At 54.3% G+C, this 22,311-nt stretch overlaps 1 protein-coding gene and 1 pseudogene across 1 annotated transcript in view; both read right to left on the minus strand.

Moving 5' to 3' along the window:
* RGS12 (regulator of G protein signaling 12) overlaps positions 1 to 19,648 on the minus strand; it is a 143,480-nt gene extending 123,832 nt beyond the window's left edge. Inside the window, exon 1 of the mRNA XM_023206825.2 lies at positions 19,529 to 19,648. The gene's annotated coding sequence lies outside the window, so the exon portion shown is untranslated. The remainder of the gene's footprint in view (positions 1 to 19,528) is intronic.
* LOC113219926 lies at positions 429 to 1,049 on the minus strand (annotated as a pseudogene).
* Positions 19,649 to 22,311: the final 2,663 nt, after the last annotated feature.

A 22,311-nucleotide genomic window follows, 5' to 3' on the forward strand; every position in this document is an offset into this window, starting at 1 on the left:
GGAGAATTAATGCATGTTGTCTTAAGCCCCCCAGTTTGTGGTAATTTATTTCAGCAACCCCAGGAAACAAATACAAGGGGGAATCACTTTATCACAGGTGAGGCGAGAGGGAAAGCAGGACATGCGTGAAACGGTCTCACTAAAGCACACTCGGAAAAGCATCTGGCTCATGGTAGATGTCACACAACAAAGGTGCTGTTGTTCCCATTACAGCAAATGCCAGCTATCACTGTGAACGGCCCCAGGACAGCAGGTCATGAAGCCTTGATGGCTTCCTCCAGGAACAGAACACCTCTTGGCTTTCTCTTCAAACAGGAATAGATACTGCCTCAATGAAAGACATGACTTCCCAGGTTATTTACACCATCCGCCTCACACTGTGTGACATAATGATGGAGAACAGTCTTCCATGGAGTCCACTCAATTTTTCTACTAAAAAGAAATGGTGTGTAATTCATATAAGGAATATCTTATTATCTATAATCACGTTTGTTTTTATTTTTTAGAGACAGGGTCTCACTCCATTGCCCAGGCTGGAGAGCAGGGGCACAGTCACTGCTCAGGGCAGCCTCAAACCCACTCCTGGGCTCTAGCCATAGCGAGCACACCCCCATACTCAGCTAATTGGTTTTTTTGGAGAAAACTGTAAAACTGTATTGAGATATTTTAAGTCATGTATCTAATATAAAACCAGTTTGCATTGCTTCAGCTTGTCTTTGTTGAAACCTGTGGTTGCCCTTCACCTCCTTCTGGCAATTTAAATTGCTCTGATTTTGGCAGAAACTTCCCCTGGACATCAGGACCATTTCCACATTCATCCCAGTCTTTGAGACAGCTCCCGGAGATCAGCTTCCTGGTCCAGCACAAGAATTTCAGTGGCACCGTGATCTTCCTCTCTCCTGGCCAGGTGCAGGACCCCGACCTTCAGGTGGTGGTCCCTCTTACTGAGGCTGTTCACCGCTGGGCTCAAGCCCAGGCCCAGGTAGCTCAGGAGGCTGCAAATACCGTCTGGGTCTAAGCCTACACGCTGATCTTCCTTGCCAACTCATATTTCACACGGCTGCTTCTCAGTAGTGGGGAGAGTCCAGAACGCAGGAACGCAACCCTCACACCCTCGCAGGTCCACAGCGTTCACCACGTGGGCGAAGGGGCCGAGGGGAAGACACCCAGTGAACGTTGGCTAACGTTTTTTCTGTAGACGAGGTCTCACTCTGTTGCCCAGACTAGTCTCAAACTTCTGACCTCAAGCAATCCTCTCGCTTTGGCCTCCCAAAATAATCACATATGTTCAGCTTCTAGTTTAATTTTTCCTTAAACTGTATCAATTAATAGTAAAGCTAGCAGAACAGACAGTGAAATTCAGAAGACCACAGGGCACTGGATTCCAGCTGAACTTGCATTACAGCATGGGGGCTACCAGTAAGAACGCCGGCTCCCAGGCCCCTGCACCTCCCAGAGACTCTGACTTAGTAAGTCTGGGGCAAGGCCAGGAAGCTCCAACTACTCCACACACACACACACCTTCCAGCTAACTCTGAAACACCCTGACTGGAGATCATCTAACCCAGCCTCTTAAGGGAACAAGGTCCAGCCAGAAGCAATTCATCCAAGCCCCGAGGCACAGATGGGATGTGATACGAAGGTCCCCACTAGCCACACAACACTGCCGCCTCCCATCAGGAGTCACCGACCACACCACACAGGCTGAGTGTCCCTTAGAAGAGATTTTTGGGACCTGAAGTGCTGTGGATTTTTTCTGATTCTGGAATATCTGTATACACGTAATGAGATATGTTGCGATAGGACCCAGGTCTGAACAGGAAATTCATGTATGTTTCATATACGCCTTATACACACAGCCTGAGGGTAATTTTGTGCAGTATTTTTGATAATGTTGTGCATGAAACAAGGTTTGTGTCCATCAAGCCATTAGAAAGCAAAGGTGTCACCAACTCAGCAATGCCTGGGGCGTCACATATGTGTCAAAAGGTTTCCGATTCTGGAGCATCTGGAAAGGGATGTTCAACCTGCACTGTCACTCCTTCACTCACTCATCATTAAAAACTCAGGGTGTAAAGAGGACAATAAAACAAAACAAAGGATACAAACTCAGGGTGATCTAGAAATAAATATTGCTGCCATGACACTTTTCTATTCCCTTCCAAAGTTAAAACCTCCTATGAAAGGTCCTGTTCTGATAAACTCCTCCACTCATGCTGGGGAGCACCCCAGACCTGCAAGGACAGAGAGGTGTCCTAGCCCTGAGCCACGATGCAGCAGGCCCCAAGCGAGGCAGGGCCGGAAAGACCAAGCCAGCACCTAGCCGTAATGACCACGTACACAGTGCGAGGCGAGAGAGAAGCTGTCCTCCGAGGGCAGAGAGTCTGGGCGCACTGAGGAGAAGAGGAGAGCGAGGGGCAAGAACAGCACTACACTGACTATCACAGCCTCCAGGGTAACCCCACAGGCTGCTATGGCAGCCCCCACTGCCAGGACTTGCCGTGCAGCGCATGTCATCCTAAACACCATTGCTCTGAGGAAGGCTGTGTTACAATTCTCGCATGCAGATGAGGGAGTAGGGGCACAGAGAAGCTACGTAACTTGTCTACCAGCACACAGCCAATTAACAGCAAAGGTGCATTCGAACTCGGGCTATTCTTGGCTTACCCACACTTACATGGATTCATAGAGGAAGGGCCTGAGACAGCAAGACACCACGCCACATTCTCTAGCTGAGACCTGCCCCCACAGGAGCCTGGCCACCTCACACCCTCCCACAGTCATCATGTCCCAGCAGCCTCCCCCCACCACCACCTCACAGTGCCCACAGGTGCCGAACACCCACCCGGCACCCCCTCTCCCACCACATCAGGGACACACACACCAGACGATCTGATGCCTGCCCTCCAAGACACACCCATGCAGACCCACACTGGCCATCCCTGCATCCAGCCACCTCCACCACTCACCTGAGGGGCCCTCCAAGAGGTGAGTGGTCACTCTTCCCAGACCTTCCCTGGACCCAGACCAGACTGGACCTGCCCACCCTGGACATGGCAGGACATGGTGCCAAAGGGAGTGAGCAGATTCTGGAATCATGAAGGCCACTTCCAGGCCATTTTACTGAGCCACCAGTCAATACCTTTCCACACTTCTCTTCTCAGGGTGCAGTGTGGACTGGAGACAGCCCTTGCCTTAGCCTCCCAGGCCCCAGCTCCTCTCCCACTTGGTCCCCCTCAGAGAACACCTGCCATTCCCAGGTCCCAGCTCCTGCCCCACATGGTTCCCCTCAACAGACACCTGCCATTCAGCAGTGTTGCGAGTGCCGACTGCGTGCGAGACTCTGCGCAGGCTCAGGCTGTAACATAAGGAAAATAGTCCCTTCCAGGAAGACCTCTCGGCCTTTCAACAAAGGGCCTGGGAGGGGACAGGTAACCCAGGACACAACAGATGACAGCACAATCCTGAGAGAGTGGCTCCCAGCCCTGAACAGCGCCAGCTGCTTCCCAGAGCTAAAGGCAGACAAGAATCTTCGAATGCAAAGGGCCCACCAAGCCCTGAGCAGGGAGATGAAAAAAGTCCCACAAAACTTTCAGAAGAAAAAGACAAGTCTCACACAAAGGCATGAGAATCTGCCGCCAGACACCTGAGAACACAGAGCCTGCAGGTGCGTGGGCCTTAGGCAGCCAGGTGGTGGCCTGGGGAGACCATCACAGGGCTGCACAGGCCACCCAGAGCACACAGCGCCACGGACCAGCTGTTCTCCCCATGCACCTCGCACCCCGGCCGCCAGTGGAAATAAGTACAAATCGCTAGCCCCGCTCCAAGACTTACAATCTGCAAATGGGGAGGGTGCCTCGCCATTTCAGTGCCATGGCCCGCCTGCAGCAAGGAGAGTGCTGAGCTAACATGCTTCATGTCTGAATCTGCCCCGAGTCCTGTGACAGTGAACAGAATCTCTCTCATCGAGGACACAGCCTCTTACTAACGCCGGCTATTGAGATCGTCACGTGTGTTTCTTTCTGCTCACCTCCAGAAGTGCACCGGCCCTGTCTGGCCAAAAATTGGGCTGCTGCAGGCATTGGGAGGAACACAGCAGATGCAGACCTGCAATTCCGCAACCAGCTCAGGGCCAGCGCCCTAGCAGCACCAGACGGACAGGTGCTCCGTGCACACAGCCCCTGGGCCCAGAGCTGCCCGCACACCTGACCGCATGGTCCTGGGGCAGTTCACCAAGGCACCACCCCAAGAATCCCACAAACACCAACCATGCTTCCTAAGCCTCTGCACGTTTCCTCTGCCCGGGCGCCCCTAGACATCCTGGTGAGTCTGGCTGGAGCCCAAATACACCAGGTAAGGAAAATACCCCCTGCTGTCTCTAAAAGACTTTTTGGAACTTTGGGAAGAAGGAAGGACCCTTTTTAAAAGGACTGTGTGTCAGGCAGGACCTTCTGAGTGTAGAATTTCACATCTCCTGCCCAAATACCAGGGCACTTAAGAGTTCTGCGAACACAAGGACACAGACTGCCGTCTGTCCACACATTTCACAGTGGGGAGCGCCCTCTCCATGCTAGGCATAGTTCTAGGCACGAGCAGGGGCTGCGAGGCCTTGGGGTTGGCACACCCATGGCCCGGGGCAGGTGCGCGATCCACGCCTGCCGAGTGAGGGAAGGAGGGAAGGGTGCCAAGAACCTATTTGGCTGAAACATTCTTAACTTTCTCTAAGTATCTGAATGTAATTATTTCTATGCATGTTTTCTACATTTTCTAAAAATAACAAATATTACTTTTGTACTAAAAAAGTAAAAGTAAGAGGGTTGATGAGGTTTTACGTGAAGGCCATTGTAATCATGAATACAATACCTAATTGCTAGTTTTACAAAAATCCACCTGGCCTTCTCTCTTCAGACCCACGGCAATCCCACCCCAGGCTGGCTCGGTGGAGACGGACCTCGTGCTGTGTGCACATGCTCCGCAGTGTGGCCTGTCCCCAGCAGTGCACGGGCCCACATCCAAGACAGTCTGCCTAAGAACAAGACGCATCGGCAAAGGCCATACGCGGGACAGAAAAGCGGCAGTGCGTGCCGTTCCATAAAGCTCCTAAGCTGGTGGGGAGAGGCACTTAAGAGGTGTGAATGATGGGCTCACCCCAAACCCCACATCCGTCAACAAGAGCTTGGTCAGCACCAACTCAGAAAAGACAGTGACGTGATGAGAAAAACCAAACATCGGAAACTGATGAAAACTCACCCCGGCACACTTCTTAGTTGCCTACAGGGCTAGAAAGAAGCCTCCAAAAAAGCACCTGGAATCCACCGTCACTCCCTGACCCCAAACCCCATCACCCCGTCACCCCTCTACCCAGCCCAACCCAGCTCCTCCAGCGAAGGCTGTTGCTACTTGCCAGGTTCATGAGGCAAGAGCTGTGTTGTTCCCACCCACCAGCATCCCCCAGGACATTCCCCACCCAAACAGAAGCAGAGTGCCACAGAGGGTGGGTCAGACGCCCAGGACCACTCCCTGCTGCCTGCTCAGTCCCCTGCACCAGTTACTGCCTCCTGAGGCACCCGTGCAGTGACCCTGAGGCTTCGGTGCTGGAGCAGACCGACAGCTATTTGTGTTTAAGGAAGGAAACGTCATCAAGGCCAGTGCCTGACTGAGGAACAGAGGGTGCCATTTGTCTACAACAAGGCAGGACAGGAGCCCAAACATTCAACTCCAGTTATGCTAAAGAAATCTACATGACACAGGGGTGGAAAGGCCGTGCTGCTTAGCGAGTGGGACTTCCCAAGTCAGCCTTTGTCCCCACACTCACACTCCCCATGGTGGAGTGACGCCTGCATCCGTCTCCTCGTCTCCACATCTTCCCCTAAACTCATGTCATCGTCACTGCACCTCCTGCCACCGACTCTCCTCTGAGCAGCCCACTGCCCCATGGCCCCCAGTGCTCCAGCCAGCCAGTTCCTCCTTCCGCTTCTGTCCAAGGCAAGCCTGCTGTGCACGTGACATCAGGGGAAAGGTGCTGTGTGCTGAGGTACAGCAAGACGGCTGGAGCCCCTGAAAAGAGATGAAGGGTGGGCCTCCCAGACTCTCATGGAACAACCAGGCCCCAAGAAGCTTATGGGCATGACTCCTCACCCTTCAGGACCCCGAGGCAGAGCAGGGCTCATCTCAGAGGGATACCAGGTATGGCTCGTGCCTGATGGAATGGACACCAGTGAGACCCCCAGGAGGCCTGTAAACTTAGAACTATCACTGCCAGCTTGAACTACAAGCGTCAGAGTTAGTACAAAATAAAAACTGGGTGCTGAACCCCAAAATCCTACTGGCAGGAAGCAGGGTGAGGAAACAACTCAACTGCAATCAGGTGCTGTGTTTCAGACAAAGGGAAGCATGAGTCAGAGAGAGGACTCGAAGCCTCTGAGGGCAGAGGGACAGTTAACAATCCCAAATCATGACACCTGAACAAGGAACTGCCACCATCTGCCAGGCTGGGTCTCCGAAGTGAGGCACGCCTGAGGCTCCTTTCTGCCTCCATTTTCCCTCATTTTGAACAGGCAGGTCTGGCCTGCGGTGCTTGCCATGATGGCACCGTGGCTGTGAGTGGATGAGCTGACAGCGTGTCTCTCTAGTTCAGGTCAACAGACCGGGACACCATGCACCCCAGGAGCTGCACCTCAGCCCACCTAGAGCCAGTTTCGAGGATGATGTGGGGCTCTGAGCAGATGCTGTCACAAAAGGATCTTGTGGGGAGTGTATCTTGTGTGTGGGAGGGACATGAATCTCTGGGAGCAGCAGGTGCATGGTGACAGGTAGCCTCTGAGATGGCCCCCATGACACCACCTCCTGGTCATCCTGCCCCTGCAGTCCCTCCCCTGGGGTGTGGGCTGGACCTAGCAACTTGCTTCTAACAAACAGAATGTGCAAAAGAGATGGGTGTCACTTCCAAGATGAGGTTACCAAAAAACCATGGCTTTCGTCTTGCTCATGCTCTCCCTCACTCGCTCTCAGGGAACTCACTGCCCAGCTGTGAGCTGCCCAAAGAAGCCACCCACATGACAAGGAATGGGTGTCTCTGGCCAACGGCCAGCAAGGACGTGAAGTCTTCCAACAGCGATATTACCAACCCTGGAAGCGGATCTTCTGAGGCTGCCAGCAGCCACACGAGTGTGCATGGAAGCGAATCCTCACCGCCCTGGCCGACGCCTTGATCACAGCCCTGCATGAGCGTCACCAGGACTCCTAACCCCAGAAGCCTTGCAGCTACAGACACAGCATGCTGCACAGCGGCAGCAAACCAACGTGCCACGTAATGCAAAATACCTCCAGGGTCGTTTGACTTGCTGCCGTTCCTGCTATCAGCACAAAATGGCGCTGTACTTACTTCTAGGTGGCAATGTACAGCAGGTGGTTTCAAAAATGGTCCCTGAAATCTCCTCTGTGAGGAGGTGATTAAGGAAATTACGCCGGATACACCAGAGACAAACACAACAGAATGGGGAAAAGTGGCTAAAAAGAAGCCGAACTGATCATAATCTCACAAGCGAAGTCTAATTATCCCATTTTATAAATGAGGAAACCGAGGCTCCGGCACCACAACTGGAGGCAGTTAGGATTCAAAGCCAGGCTGGCTGACTGCAGTCCAGGCTCTACAGTACGGCCCCGGCTGCCTCCCTCTCCACCAGCACACGCCTGGGAGAAAGCGGCCTCCCTGGAAGCACACATTTCCGCTAGCACAAACTATCTGGTTCTCACAGAGTCTGTCTCAGTTCCTGGGTAGCTTTAGTCTCCTGAATCTGAATATTAATAATCTACGTTTAGGCAGCAGGTCAGTAGCCACCAACATTATGAGTAGTTTTTGAAGAAATATGCCTAGTTTTTGAATAATATATTTGGCTGAATTGAAGAGTACAATACATAAAATGTCCCAGGTCAGCATTTTGTCATCATGCATAGTTTTGCGTGGGTCTTTTATAAATGTCAGCTCTTGAGGTTTTAACATTTCAAATTCAAAGATACCAAGAGGCTGAGCATCAGGGACACACACATTAAATGCCTCAATTCCGGGCTCGTGGAGCAAATGCGCTTTCTTTCTCTTCCAGAGTCAGTCTCAGAAAGATCCCGCACATTGCTAGGCAGCAACACAGTGATTCAGTGCTTAGAAAAGAATTCACTCAAAAAACAACGCAGTTTTTAAAAGTTGGAAGTACTGCAAATATGAATGATTAGGGGAAAGAAATGAGAGGTAAAGAAGAAATTAAAGACTGGCAACTTTCAGAATGCTTCATTTCTTTGAACACTTGAGAAAAAGGTATACACTATTACAGTCCAGCAACAGTAAAAGGAAGTAGCATTCAGAAAGTCATATAAAGTTGAAGAAATAGTTGTGCTAACATCACACTAATACTAATAACATAAAGTGTGAACACTGGCTTTAGCTTCTTAGCTCCGTTTTACTTCAAGAGAACACAGCAGGGGCAGGTCTGTGGGGCGGGAGGAAATCAGGCAACCAGGGAGACAAGTTGCCTTTGTTCCTCCTGCCTCTTGTTCCCCCCACTACCAGGGCAAGCTCAAGCTGCTGAGGAAGAGGAGGGGGCTTCTCCCAAGGAAGGGAAACTCTGCAGGATCCTCCAAAGACCCAGAGTCCACGACGCAAAAGAGCCTCCAGGGACAGGGTATCTGCACAGATGCTGAAATATAGCACTGCTGGTTCCAGTGTCCTCCGGCAACGGCCACAGAGGTGAGGCTGGGGGAGCCTGCAGGCGCCCTGCAGCTGTCACCCATGTCCCCATCCAGTCGGAGGCCCTCCCACATCCTCCCTGCCTAGGTCGCCATACCAAGGCTCACCTTGCATGGCGGCCACACCTCCTGCTGGACTCCCCGCTGCACCCCACTTGCCGGCCCACCGTGCCCTCACCCTCCTCCTGCCCACAGCTGCCAGTGCTTTGTCCTTCCCCACTTCCTAATCCCTGCCCAAGCACCCACCTGTCCCACTGGGTCCAGCCTCTTGAGGCTCCCTCACTAGGTCCCTCCCCAAACCTCAACATCCCCCTCAGTCAGACCCACTTCCTCAGTCAGACCCACTTCCTCAGTCAGACCCATGATTTTCCTGCTCCCTCATTCATTCATGGATTCATTCAAGAACTGTCTGGCGGCTTCTGCAGCAGCTCCAGGTGAGCAACTACGAACAGGCAACTACGAACAGCCAGTTCTACGAACAGAACTCCCAGGGCCAGCTGCCGCGGGGTCACAGACAGTTAGACAGCCCAATGCCACAGTGCACAGCAGGGCCAGGCCATGCAGGAGGACACCATTTGCAAAAATCACTCTCTCCTGAAATGGGTCCTCTCTCCTCCCTCCACAACTCTGAGGTTCAGCTCACAGCCCACCTCCTACCTGAAGCCCCCACTGACTCCTCCAACACCCCCAGCCCCCGGGCTCTGAGAACCTACCCACAGAGCAGGGGCCCCACACTCCGGCAGTGCCTGTCCACTTCTGGGTTGCCTCCCTTCTCATGTACAGAGACGACGCCCCACAGCCTTCCGGGGCTTTCTGATGTGGTGCTGTGGGTGCACACACAGGCCCCCTGCAAGGGGCAGGAGGACCCACTTCTGTAAGCAGGGGGAGCAGAGCCCACCAGTCACAAGAGACTGGAAGGGGCTGAGCACAACGAGCCCCACCTGCCTGTGTCTCTGTGGTTTTGAAGGCCACACAACGTGAACTCCAGAAACTCCAATCCTACAGAAGCACCACACCACAAAGACACACAGACAAGAGCAGGAGCCAAGCCCCCAACCCCACCCACCCCAGACCACAACAGCCAGGGCCCAAGCCCACAGGGCCCAAGCCACGTCACAGGCGCCAACTCGACCCTGCGGTCAGTCCAGCAGAGCCTGCACTACGAGCTCACTCTGGGCACCGGCCTGGTGATGACCTGGCTTTGGGAAAAGTGAACAGGACACACGAAGGCCACAGCCCTCCAGAATCTCCCGGTGCCCCACAGCTGATGAAATTTTCTGATTCCAGAAACAAACACTAGTTCAGTATCTTTGGAACACTGAAGGTCAAACCTCCTCAATTCTTCCTTTCCATTTGTATTTGACTTTCCCTTTTTATCTCTACTTGATATTTACTTCTGTTTGTGGTTTTTTTTTTTTTTTTTTTTTTTTTTTTTTGAGACGGAGTCTTGCTCTGTCGCCCAGGCTGGAGTGCAGTGGCCGGATCTCAGCTCACTGCAAGCTCCGCCTCCCGGGTTTACGCCATTCTCCTGCCTCAGCCTCCCGAGTAGCTGGGACTACAGGCGCCCGCCACCTCGCCCGGCTAGTTTTTTGTATTTTTAGTAGAGACGGGGTTTCACTGTGTTAGCCAGGATGGTCTCGATCTCCTGACCTCGTGATCCGCCCGTCTCGGCCTCCCAAAGTGCTGGGATTACAGGCTTGAGCCACCGCGCCCGGCCTGTTTGTGGTTTTTAAATCTGCACAGAGTGAGACTATAAATGGAGTTGCCAGATTTAGCAAAAAAATAAAAAAACACAGGATACCCAGTTAAATGTGAATCTTAGATACATGACAACTTCTCAGCATGAGTGCGCCCCAAATGCTGCACGGCAACACTGTACCTGGCACGCCTAGCCCTGGAGAGGCTGTGTTTTAACCTGGCTCATTCCAACGCCCACGTTTGTCTCCTCCTCCTCTGCCTTGCTGGCGCCTCGGAGGTCCCCCATCACCCCACCTGGACATGTCACCTCTGTGCCCCCCACCCCTTCATTCCCTCATACCTGCTTCCTTGAACAAAGCCCACAGTGGCAGGTAAAGGACAGGAAAGGACAGGCACAGCCCCGGACTCCAGTCTCACTGTCCATCCCTGGGCCTCAGACCCCAGCCTCACTCTCCATCCCTGTCCCTGGCGGGCCTCTCCTTAGCCCAAAACACCCCAGAAAGACTGAAATCAATTTTCCTCATCAACAAATGGGTCTTTTTTCCAGCCTCCTACATGTGAGTCTCCTATTCACCGACACCTGGTCACCCCCCAACAGGATTCAAGGGAAAAAGACACAGAGGGTTCCACCACTGTTTGTTTTGTGTGTTCACTAGGCCTGAAGGGGTCCTTTTGCTTTCAGTATCTTACCCGCTCTCAGAAAGACAACAATAAAATCTATGCCAACATTCACAGTACTGTGAGCCTCTTCAGCACCGAGCATGTTAAGGACAAACTGTGCACCTGTCCTGCCCACAGAGCAGCCGGGACAGACCCCACGTAACAGGAGGGCAGCTGGGGAAGCTCCTGGGGCCTAAAGCGTGGTACCCTTGTGACCTCCTCATGTGGCTCCTCACCACCCCCAGGTCTAGGCGGGTGCAGTGGGGCAAACAGCAGCCCCAAAGATACTAGGGCCCAATCCCCAGAAGCTGTGATTGTGACCCTATTTGGGAAAGGATTATGTTAAGGATTCTGAGACAAGGCAGCGATCCCCAATTTCCCAGGTGGGGCCTAAATGCAATCACAGGTGTCCGTAAAAGAGGGAGGCAGAAGGGAGACACAGACCCAGAGAAAGCCACGTGAGAGAATGCCACATGGGGACAGAGGCAGGGACTGGAGCGATGCAAACACAAGCCAAGCAGCTGGGAAAGGCAGGAAGAGTCTTCCCCTAGAGCCTTCGGAGGGGTCACAGCTCTGCCACACCTTGACTTCAGGCTTCCAGTCTCCAGAACTGTGACAGGACCAACTGTTGCTGGGCTAGCCCCTTGCTGGTGATAATTTGTGCTAGCAGGCACAGGAACTCCTAGAAGGGGTGGGCCCAGGCAGTCCTCCTCCTCCCAGGCAGTCCTCCTACTCCGAGGGCCAACTGCCCCAGCCTCACAGGGAGGAACCTGGCTGCTAAATGCTAGAATCCACAGAGCTATCCCTCTTCCACACAATGCTCTACTAACTCCCAGGCTGGACTCCAGGCCCCTGGGGTGCAGAGGGCTCAGGCAGGCAGGGCAAGTCAGCCCCTCACCCTGCCCAAAGTGCCTTCATTGCACTCCAGCTCCGCAGAGTCCACGGCACTGCCGTCTCCCACAACCTAGCACACAGTGGGGGCCAGACCCAGATGCACTCAGTGAAGGCCTGGGCGCCTCCAAGGTGAGCGCCTGTTCCCAGCAGCCGGAACGCAAGCCTGCAGCAATGCCAACAGCACCATCGCTAATGCTGACCAGGACTCCCAGGTGTCAGCCACTGCTCCTAACCATTTTCCACACATCACGCTATTTAAACTTCACAACAATCTTATGATTAACCCTATTTTATAGACAAACTGCAGCACAGAGTTAGAAAAGACTGTGGGGGTGAGGTGAAGACTGCGGAACAGCAGCCACAGGCCAGACTGCGTTTTTCCCCCAACCCTCAGTGAGCTTGGAGGAGCCCCAGCCTAGCATACCTGCAGCAGGTCCAGGGGTCATGGGCCTCTGGAAAGTCAAAGAAGAGCCCATAGGCCCTATCCTTACGGTGCTCGCATCAGAGGAAAGCAATAAAGGACGCAGTCTCTCTGCCACCAGGTTAGTCAGGTTAGTTGGCCTATCTAGGAAATGCATCTGTTCTAGGCTAACACTTAAGATACGGAAGTCAGGTGTTGTTAGGGGAGGAACTTTCTTTCAGCTGGAGTACTCACTCCCTGGTCACCTGAACTCTCTAAGTGAGATCACCTGAACTCGCTAAGTGAGAGCACCTGAACTCTCTAAGTGAGATCACCTGAACTCTCTAAGTGAGAGCACCTGAACTCTCTAAGTGAAAAACAAGCAAACTGCCAAAGACCGATGCCTGGCTACTAATCAACATGCCAGCAGTTCTATCCGTAAACTGACAGTCTCCTACATTCTCCCATGCTGCTAAATCAAGTTCCAACCACACACAAAATATAAAAACCAACTCTGGGAGGTCCTGGAGAGCTATGAAAAGCAGGCAGAAAGTGGAGGGGAGTTGTCCCCTGAAAGGAGAGAGCTGCACCAAGTAAAACATGTGTTTCTAAAAATGGCTAGAGCGCAGTAGAAGCCGTGATCCTCCCAACTTGAAGAGTCCAAGATAGGGCTTGGGGCGGACAGGGTGGTTGAACAGGGAGGGGCACTGGGGCACTCTCAGAAAGGAGGTTACTGGGGAAGAGGCAGTCTAAAATCTGTTAATAAATTCTGCCTAGGTCCTGGCCAGTGGTGAGTCATCCACGCACACAGAGACCCCCGGAGTCCAGCAGAAGGAGGCAGCCAGAAGGTCAACAGCACCAAGCAGAGACTGCAGCAGATATTTTCATTTGAATCCAGACAAATTAACTTCCAGAACAAAAATCAACACTCTTCAGAAAAAAGAAGTCACTACAGTCATCATCTACAATGTCCAGTACACCATCAAACATGACTAGATGTTCAAAGAAACGGGAAGATGTGACCCATAGTCAGAAGAAGCCAACAGAAATGATCCTGAGATGATGCAGGTGCTGAAATTAGCAGAGAAGAATGTTAAAGCAGCTGGTATGTGTTCAAAGATGTAATGACAACACGATCACAATAAACAAATGACAGAGCAGAGAAATGGAAACTAGAAAATAAGTGAAAATTCTAGAAATAAAAACTACTGTAACTGAAATTTTAAAATTCACTAAACAAACCTAATAGCAGTTTGAAGATGGTGAAAAATTACATATCCAAGAAGTTCAACAAACCCTGGGCAGGACAAATGCAAAACAAACCCTCCTAAGAACATCACAACAAACTGCTGGAAGCCAAAATTCCCGAGAGGAGCTTGAAAGCCCATCACCATATAACACAAAGGAGCAACACAGCTACCATAATGACTGACTTCTTAGAAACAGCAAAGGGGCAACGTGATGAGACTACGAAAAAATAAAATGAAAAGTAAAAATTGCCAGGTGTGGGGGTACATGCTTGTAATCCCAGCTACTCAGGAGGTTGAGGCAGGGGGATTGCTTGAGCCCAGGAGTTTGAGACTGCAGTGAGCTATGACTGCACCACTGCATTCCAGCCTGGGCAAAAGAGTGACACTCCATCTCAATTAAAAAAAAAAAATTGAACAAACATTAAAGAGATCAACATTGATGAGAAAAAAGAGAATTAGAGGATCAACCTAGGAGGTCCAACCTCCAAATAAAAGTTCCAGAAAGAGAAAACAGCAAAACTGAAAGAAAATTATCTTCGAAATTTAAAAACTTCTATCCTCAGCCTGAAGGGGCCCACAGAGTGCCCAGCACAATAAATGGAAGCAGATGCCATCATCAGGTTTCTTAGAACACTGAAGGAAAAGAGCTACTTCTATGAGCTTGGGGCAGGAGAGATCACACACACAAGAACTGAAATCAGAATGGCATCAGACTTCTCAACAGCACAGAAACCAAATGCAACGAAGCACCATTTTCAAAATTCTGAAAAAATCATTGTCAGTCTAAAATTTTATACCCAGCTAAGTTAAAAGGTAACCAAAGAGTAAAATAAAGATGTTTTCTAAATCAAGGACAAAAAAAAAAAAAAAAAACCTATGTGATGTTTCTTAGGTATCAAAAGAGTAGGTCTTCAGCAAAACGAGGAGTGAGCCAAGCAGACAGAGAAGAGCAGGACCCAGTGCACAGGGAGCCCCACAGATGGAGGACAGCACAGGGAAATGTGGGTGACGGTGGCGCAGCAGGTCTCCTGGAGACCAGGGCAAGCGGGAGCAAGGAGAAGGCTCCCAACCACAAAGGGGTGGGGATGAGGCTAGTGTCCTGGATGCAATGAAAAACAAACCATTCTGATAGGTGGGTGATTAGAAGATGTGAATCCACAGGGCTGTGTGAGAGGACCTGTGCTCAGGGCACTCCTTGGCTCAGTAACAAGCAGTGCTTACAGTCACACAAGAGCAAGGACTATAGATCTCACCAAAAGCGGCGATGTGATGATGATGGCACATAGAGGGACAGGGAGACTGATGGGACAGAGGAGAGCTAAACCTCCCCTCGGCCTTTGGGAGAAATAAAAAAATAGTGTCTACAACAAACTTGAAAGGAGCAGCTTCAACAGCAGTAAATGCCTGAGAAAATAGGCCATTTAGGATCCTGCCTCCGGGGGCTGGGGCCAGGCAGGGCAGGAGAATACCTATGACTAGAGGCTTCAATCCACAGACTCAGCCCGTCTTCAGGCATGCTGGAAGGACAGCTAAGATCACTGCTAAGGGACACAAAGATGCAGGAAACGATATGTGAGTAGAGTGTGTGTGCGCATATCGGGTATCACCATGATTACAGAGTTGGGGACAGCAAGTCCACAGAAAAGCAGAAAGAAAAGAAAAACAGAAAGAACAAACCAGATGTTTCTTTTCTCCTTCACTGAAGTCCAGACCTTAAAAAAATGGAGGAAGGAAACTTCTAACACAAGAGTTCCTTGTCTAGAGCCCGAGGCAAGAGGCTCCTTCATGGAAGAATCTAGGCAACTTCTGCAACAGTGGCCCCCAAAAACCACAGGTTAAACTGCATGAGCACTATGTGGAGTATCCAGTTAGGAACTGGTAATGACTCCACCTCCTAAAAAAGGCACAGCACGAGTGACCTCCCACAACCTCTCATGACTGGGGTTGCATCCTGAGCAAGGCTTATCTTCCTTCCCAGGACACCTGTTTCCAGGACGGCTCCCGCCTCTCCCCAAGGACAGGGATGTGAAACCACAGGGACCTTCCCTCAGACAAACCCTGCCCATCCCAGGGAAGATGCATGAGATGGCTGCTCCTCTCACACGACGGGAAAAGTGAAGTCATTTCTAAGACAAGTGAGGAGCCTGCTGTAGGCTGAATAGCCATCCCCAAAGATATCCAGGCCCTAATCCCTGGGACTGTGAAAGTTATACAGCAATATGGATCTGCAGATGTGAGTAAACTAAGGCTCCCAGGAGGAGGAGATTATCCTGGACATTTGAAGACAGCAGAGGAAGACAGAGGCTAGGCGCGGTGGCTCAGGCCTGCAATCCCAACCCTTTGAGAAGCTAAGGCAGGAGGATCACTTGAGGCTAAGAGTTCAAGATCAGCCTGGGCAACATAGTGAGACCCTCATCTCTACCAAAAAAAAAAAAACAGACAAATTAGCTGGACATGGTGGCACATGCCTGGAGTCCCAGGCACTCAAGAGGCTGAGGCAGGAGGATGGCTTCATCCAGGAGTTCAAGGCTGTAGTGAGCTATGATTGTGCCACCGCACTCCACCTGGGCAACAGAGTGAGACCCTGTCTCTAAAAAGAGAGAATAAAGAGGAGGACAATGGAAGCAGGGCAGGAGCCAGGAGCCGAGGAATGAGGTCAGCCCCCAGCAACTGATCAGGGGGGCAAACAGTTCTCCTCCAGCTCCCAGAAGCTGACCAAGGGGGCAAACGGTTCTCCTCCAATCCCCAGAAACTGACCAGGGGGCAAATGGTTCTCCTCCAGCCCCCAGAAGTTGACAAGGGGGGCAAACGTTCTCCTCCAGTGCCTCAGGAGGGAGCTTGGTCAACCGACAATGACACCACAGTTTCAGCCCAACCAGGGGGAATAAACTTTTGCCTTTTCAGCCACTAAGTGAGTGGTGCTTTGTTACACAGCAATAGGAAACTTACACAGCTGGGAAGCAAAATGTTTCCAGGAATTCCATCAAATTCAAATAAAATGTAAAATGCTCTGGGCTTTAGGATTTTGTGTGCCTGAAGCCCCGCATGTGTTAAGTCGTAACTAATGAGTTGTTTATTCCCTCAGCCTGTTTTTTGTTGTTGTTGGTTTGTCTCTGTTTTTGAGATGGAGTTTTTCTGTTTTTGAGACGGAGTTTTGCTCTTCTCGTCCAGGCTGGAGTGCAGTGGTGTAATCTCGGCTCACTGCAACCTCCACCTCCCAGGTTCAAGCGATTCTCCTGTCTCAGCCTCCCAAGTAGCTGGGATTACAGGCACGTGCCACCACACCCCGATAATTTTGTATTTTTAGTAGAGACGGGGTTACACCATGTTGACCAGGCTGCTCTCACACTCCTGAACTCAGGTGATCCACCCGCCTCGGCCTCCCAAAGTGCTGGTATTACAGGCGTTAAGTCACCACACCCAGCCCAGCCTGATTGTTTTGCTTGGCCCGTCTCAGACAAAACTAAAGGTCAAAAGACAATGTGATCCGCACACTGCCAACCAGGCCCGCAGAGCTCGCTCGGCCCCCTTCCATCAGCCTGGAGTGCTGACTTCCGGCAGCCTCAGCCTATCCTCCCTCTCCTTTACCCCCAGACCTTCCCACAGCAGCAGCCAGGCTGGCTGGGGCCCCAGCTGTCACCTCTGGGCCCTCACCACCTCCAGGACCTCACTGAGTCCCAGCTCCCAGTGCCACAAGTCTCCTCGGCCTGGCCACCCCTTCTTCCCCAAGACCCTCATCCTAAACAGGGCAGAAAGGGAGCCAGCCCTTGACCTTGGATTCCCACCTCTTTGCAGTCCCCATCCAGTGCCTCCCTCCCACCTCCTGACCCTCCCCATGACATGCCCTCAGGTCACACTGCCCCTGCCCTCTCCTGAACACTCCACAGGTCAGTACTGCACCTTCAACCCACATCCAGGGGCCTTTCCTCCACCCTGTCTTTGTCAACCTCCCTGAGACCTCCGGTCACCACTGCCCTGTCGCTCCTCCCTCTGCTCTGCCAGTCACAGAGGCATCTGCATCACTGCAGTTCCAGAGCTAGAAATGTAAGCCTGTCTGAGGGCAGATTCCAGCCTCAAGAGGTCTCAGAGACAAGGGTGGACTTGCAGTTTTAAGAAAAAGACTCAAACAGGTGTGCACCAACTTGTGCAGCCCAAGGCCCTGCAGGTGGCCCCATCACCCACCTGCAGGCTCAGCCACCCCACTGCCCTTGGCTGAACCCCTGCCCTCAGCCAACATGGCCTTCCCCATCTGCGGAGCTGTGGTACCAGGCAGGGCCTGGGCACCCGATATCCATCATCTCAAGTCCCCAAAAGCACTAGCCACGATGGACCTTTTTATACTGCTTTTTCAGGGGAAGAAACTTCACACGGTGACAATTACTTTCTAAAGTGAAACATAAACTGGTTCCCCATTACTCACTATCACTCTGGCCTCCCCACATCACCTTCTCTAGGGGCAGCCTCAGCCCCTTGGAAGGCCCGTGGGACTCCACCCCGCGGCCCGTGCTGCCCGAAGCCGCCTCTCCGCCCTCCCTGGTAGTCTCCTTATGTGAATGGTGGGGTGCTTCCTTGCCTGGGAATCCTTCTGTGCAGGCCTTGCCGGCCATCCTGCAAGTCCCTGTGGCCTCAGAAGGGCCCTGGACAGGACAGCATGGGCCACACCAAAGGCTTCAGACAAAGCCACTCTTAGCCCTTGCGGCAGCCCCAAAGACAGGTCCAATGACGAAACTCAAGCACAGAGAAGGTGGTCACCTGCCCAGGGACACATTCCCAACAAGTGACCGGGCAGGTGAGAGGCCAGGTGGTCCTCTCTATCCACACTCCACGGCTCAGGGCCCCCTCTCTGCCCACACTCCACTGTCTACACTCCACGGCTCAGGGTCCCCTCTCTGTCCACACTCCACGGCTCTGTCTACACTCCACAGTCCACACTCCACGGCGATGGGCCCCTTCTCTGCCCACACTCCACTGTCTACACTCTACGGCTCTGGGCCCCCTATCTGTCTACACTCCACAGTCCACATTCCATGGCTCTGGGCCCCTTCTCTGTCTGCACGGCTATGACACTCTGTCTACACTCCACAGCTATGGGTCCCCTCTCTGTCTACACTGGATGGCTCTGGGCCCGCTCTCTGTCTACACTCCACGGCTCTGGGCCCCCTCTCTGTCTACACTCCACAGCTCTGGACCCCCTATCTGTCTTCACTCCACTGTTTATACTCCAAGGCTCTGGGTCCCTTTCTGTCTACACTCCACAGCTCTGGGCCCCTTCCCTGTCCCCAGTGCACAGCTCTGGGTCCCCTCTCTGCCTACACCTCCTAGCTTTGGGAACCCTCTGTCTACCCTGCACAATCGCGGCACCGCGGCGGAGCCGAGCCCAGGTCGATACAGTGGGTCTGGAGTTCGGGTCTCTGGAGGCAGCCTCTGCCCTAACAAAGCGGCCGCTCGTGGAGTCCGACGATGGGATCTGGACCCCTCAGCGCCATCAGGGCCGCGTTCCCGGCGCTCCCAGGCGCTCCTCGCCCGCGGGACCCTCTGCCCGGCGCCGCCCCCGCGGGTCCCGCCAAGGACCCGGGCGGGTCTCACCGCGCGGGGCCCCAGGAGGCTGCGCACCCGCCCGGCCAGGAGGCCCCACAGGCCCGCGCCCCGCGCCCCTGCCCCCGCCCCGCCCCGCGCCGCGCCGCGCCGGGCCGGGCCCGGGACCTGGAGCCTGAGCCGGGCCGGCGAACAAAAGGCAGGGCGGGCGGGCGGCGACCCCGAGGGGACGGGCGCCGAGCAGGGCTGGCCGGGGTCGACCGGGAGGCCGAGGGCGCGGGCGCGCGCCCCGGAGGCGAAAGAAAGAGCGGAGGCGGCGCGCCCGGCCCCCGCCCCGGCCCCCCACACCTACCGGGCCGCGCCGCTCGCTCCCGCTCCGGGCGCTCCGGCCCGAGCAACCGCCCGCGCGCGTAACGGTCGCCTCAGCAGCCGCCGCCCCCCGGGGTCGAGGCGGAGGCGGGGCCGGAGCCGGGGCCAGAGGAGGGGCGGGGCCAGGAGGGGCGGGGCGAACTGAAAGCGAGGCGGGTGCGAGGGGGCGGGGCCAGGGGGCGGGGCCAAGGGGCGGGGCGGGCTTGGGGAGGGGTGAGTCGGGGGCGGGGCGAGGGTCTGCGCGTCCGGACAGCGTGGGAATGGGACTGCCAGGGAAGCGGGGATGGGAAGAAGTGAGGGGCGGGGCTCCACGGCTGGGGGCGGGACTTCCGTTGCGGGCGCGGCGGCCCTGCTACGCCTGGTGTAGCTTCGCACGGGCCTGGCCCTGGAGCTGGGAGAGACTGCATTCCCGCAAGCTGGTTTTCCCTGCCTCCGCCGGCCCGGGACACCCTGCGAAGGGCAGGTCGGTGTGGCCGGGAGGAGCCGACCCTGCCTGAGCTGTCTCCGTCCTTCGCCGTCAGTGTCCAAGGAAGTCCCGCTCCCGTTGGGTCGCGGTGCCCGGAAATCCTGGGTGTGGGGAGTCATGCCCCGGCGCCCTGGGTTTTCGGCCGGGCAGATGCCCGGAGCTGGCGGCAGCCTCGCGGGCGGCGTGAGTTCCCGCAGCGAAGCCACGGGAACAGCTAGGAAAGGCCGTTCCCTCCGGGCCCCGGGACGCTCGCGAAGGCGGCGCGGTGACTGCGGCGTCCATCGGGTCTGCCCCTCCCGGAGCGCGGGCAGCAGCGGGGGCGGGACTAGAGGCACCACCGGCCCGAGATGGGGAGCTGCCCGGCCCCGGCCTGCGCCTCTGGCCCCGTCCCAGCCGCCGCCTTCACCCCTTAGGCCGGGGTTCCTTCCTCACCCTCTTCGTGTCTTCCTTCCCCGGCGCTGGGTCTCCCTGCCCCTTCCTTCCTGCCCTCCCCTCATTCTCTCCCGCCGCCTTTTTCCTTCGAGACGCACCCCTCGCTGCTGTTCACGCTTTCGCCCTACTGCCCTCCCAGGGATTCGGCCCCTCTCGGGTTTGCTTCTCTCCTGTCACCTGCCTTGATGGGCTCAAAACGCTTCCTCTCCGCCCCCGCCCCATGCTTTCTTGGCAGCTCTTCATCATCTGTTCTTGTGTGACTAGTTTGGATCCGGAGTAAACCAATGGCATTCTCACTGGGACAACTGGAATCCAGCAAGGCTCCCGCTGGCAGAGGCGCGGCCCGGGAGCGGGGAAGCCACAGGGAGGTGCTGAATTGGGACAGGTGACAGTAGGGAGGGAACTGGTGTCACCTGCAGGACTAAAGGAACTCGGCCAGAACGGTTACAGGAAGCCAGACTGGGAGAGAGAGCCACTGAACAGGAGCTGCGGCCAAGGGACACAGCCAGCCCTTGATGACCCGGCAGAGAGAGCCAGGGAAGAGGCCAGGAGCAGTGGCTCACGCCAGTAATCCCATCACTTTGAGAGGCTGAGGCGGGCAGACCGCCTGAGCTCAGGAGTTCAAGACCACCCTGGGCAAGATGGCCAAACCCCATCTCTACTAAAATACAAAAAATTAGCCGAGCGTGGGGGCGCTCGCCTGTAGTCCCAGTCAGTTAGGAGGCTGAGGCAGGAGAATCACTTGAGCCCCAGAGGCGGAGGTTGCAGTGAACGGAGATGGTGCCTCTGCACTCCAGCCTGGGTGACAGAGTGAAACTCCATCTCAAAAAAAAAAAAAAAGAGAGAGAACCAGGAAAGAAACCGCCCCCAAGCCGGCCCCCCGGCAACTGTCAACCTTCTTTTCTTCTGCCTATGTGCGGATGGTGGAACCTTCCAGAGCAGTGCCAAGCCAGAAGGAAGCAGGCCACAGAGCTCAACCTCCTCTGGCTCCAGGGCAGGGACAAGTGGCCCCGAGTGAGAGACAGGGAGACACCCACCTGCAGATGTCTTCGTTCTCTTTGGCTTTTTCCTCTGCACTTGCCCGGCTTCCAGGTGCCTCATGGACAGGGGTGGGGGAAGAGGAGGAGCAGCTCATACCAGAGGTCACCGAGCCTGTGAGAGAACTCATGCCCAGCAGGGGATGGCCGGAGAAGCTGTTTCCATGGGAGGAAGCACACCAAGTCCATCCCTGGGAATGCCAGGGCCCCCAGAAGTGGGGAGAAATTGGGTGAGATGGAGAGAAGGTGTCAAGTGTCATGCTGGAAGGTTTTGAAAAGGCAGGTCTTGCCAATTAAGCAAAACTCATTCAGTCTATCTGGAGGGGCTAGACACAGAACCACACCCAAGTCTCTGGGTGGTCAGTCCCTGGCCCGTGTGGTTCTGCTCCTGTAGGCTTCACTTGGCCCAGACTGGCAGGGCAGCCTCTGTTGGCGCAGGGAGGGCCACGGAGAGGGGTGCACCTGCTCTTCCGTGCTTGCCAGGAAGTGGCTCAGCGGCCCTACCCACAGTTCATCATCTACAGTTGCTCAAGGAGGCACTCCTGAGTTGAACAGGTGGGGTGGATGATAATTCTTCCACAGGACTCGGGGTGCAGGGGCATCCCCCCACATTCCAACACAGGCTACTACATGGATGACCCTTGAGGACACTATGCTGAGTGAAATAAGCTTGTCACAAAGGACAGATACTGTCTGATTCCACTTACACGAGGTCCCTAGAGTAGGTACATTTCTAGAGATGGGTAGTAGAACGGTGGGCGGCAGGGGCTGGGGAGAAGAGGACAGGGCGTTATTTGGAGTTTCAGTTTGGGAAGGTGGAAGCATTCTGGA

The sequence above is a fragment of the Piliocolobus tephrosceles genome, chromosome 3, assembly GCF_002776525.5.
Source record: "Piliocolobus tephrosceles isolate RC106 chromosome 3, ASM277652v3, whole genome shotgun sequence".
Lineage (NCBI taxonomy): Eukaryota > Metazoa > Chordata > Mammalia > Primates > Cercopithecidae > Piliocolobus > Piliocolobus tephrosceles.